The sequence below is a fragment of the Austrofundulus limnaeus genome, unplaced genomic scaffold (genome assembly GCF_001266775.1).
Source record: "Austrofundulus limnaeus strain Quisiro unplaced genomic scaffold, Austrofundulus_limnaeus-1.0 Scaffold566, whole genome shotgun sequence".
Lineage (NCBI taxonomy): Eukaryota > Metazoa > Chordata > Actinopteri > Cyprinodontiformes > Rivulidae > Austrofundulus > Austrofundulus limnaeus.
The window spans coordinates 289,127-289,880 of NW_013952968.1; the positions used below are offsets into that span (position 1 = coordinate 289,127).

The 754-nt window shown below is 50.4% G+C and overlaps 1 protein-coding gene and 1 long non-coding RNA gene across 2 annotated transcripts in view; one reads left to right on the forward strand and one right to left on the reverse strand.

Moving 5' to 3' along the window:
* Nucleotides 1-754, forward strand: part of yipf3 (Yip1 domain family, member 3) — a gene marked incomplete in the record, with an annotated part of 12,053 nt that overhangs the window by 8,822 nt on the left and 2,477 nt on the right.
* LOC106530837 (uncharacterized) overlaps nucleotides 1-754 on the reverse strand; it is a 6,023-nt gene that overhangs the window by 3,939 nt on the left and 1,330 nt on the right. Inside the window, exon 2 of the long non-coding RNA XR_001311839.1 lies at nucleotides 5-746. This is a non-coding gene — a long non-coding RNA (uncharacterized LOC106530837). The remainder of the gene's footprint in view (nucleotides 1-4; nucleotides 747-754) is intronic.

A 754-nucleotide genomic window follows, 5' to 3' on the forward strand; every position in this document is an offset into this window, starting at 1 on the left:
TCACCTGTCTGCATCCACCTGTCTGCAATCACCTGTCTGCATCCACCTGTCTGCAATCACCTGTCTGCATTCATCTGTCTGCGGTCACCTGTCTGCTTTCACCTGTCTGCTTTCACCTGTCTGCATTCACCTGTCTGCATTCACCTGTCTGCGGTCACCTGTCTGCATTCACCTGTCTGCTTTCACCTGTCTGCAATCACCTGTCTGCATTCACCTGTCTGCTGTCACCTGTCTACATTCACCTGTCTGCATTCACCTGTTTACATTCACCTGTCTGCATTCACCTGTTTACATTCACCTGTCTGCATCCACCTGTCTACATTCACCTGTCTGCATTCACCTGTCTACATTCACCTGTCTACATTCACATGTCTGCATTCACCTGTCTGCATCCACCTGTCTGCGGTCACCTGTCTGCATCCACCTGTCTGCGGTCACCTATCTGCATTCACCTGTCTGCATTCACCTGTCTGCATTCACCTGTCTGCATCTACCTGTCTGCATTCACCTGTCTGCATTCACCTGTCTGCTGTCACCTGTCTACATTCACCTGTCTACATTCACCTGTCTACATTCACCTGTCTGCATCTACCTGTCTACATTCACCTGTCTGCATTCACCTGTCTACATTCACCTGTCTGCATCCACCTGTCTGCAATCACCTGTCTGCATTCACCTGTCTACATTCACCTGTCTGCATCCACCTGTCTGCAATCACCTGTCTGCATTCACCTGTCTGCGGTCACCTGTCTGC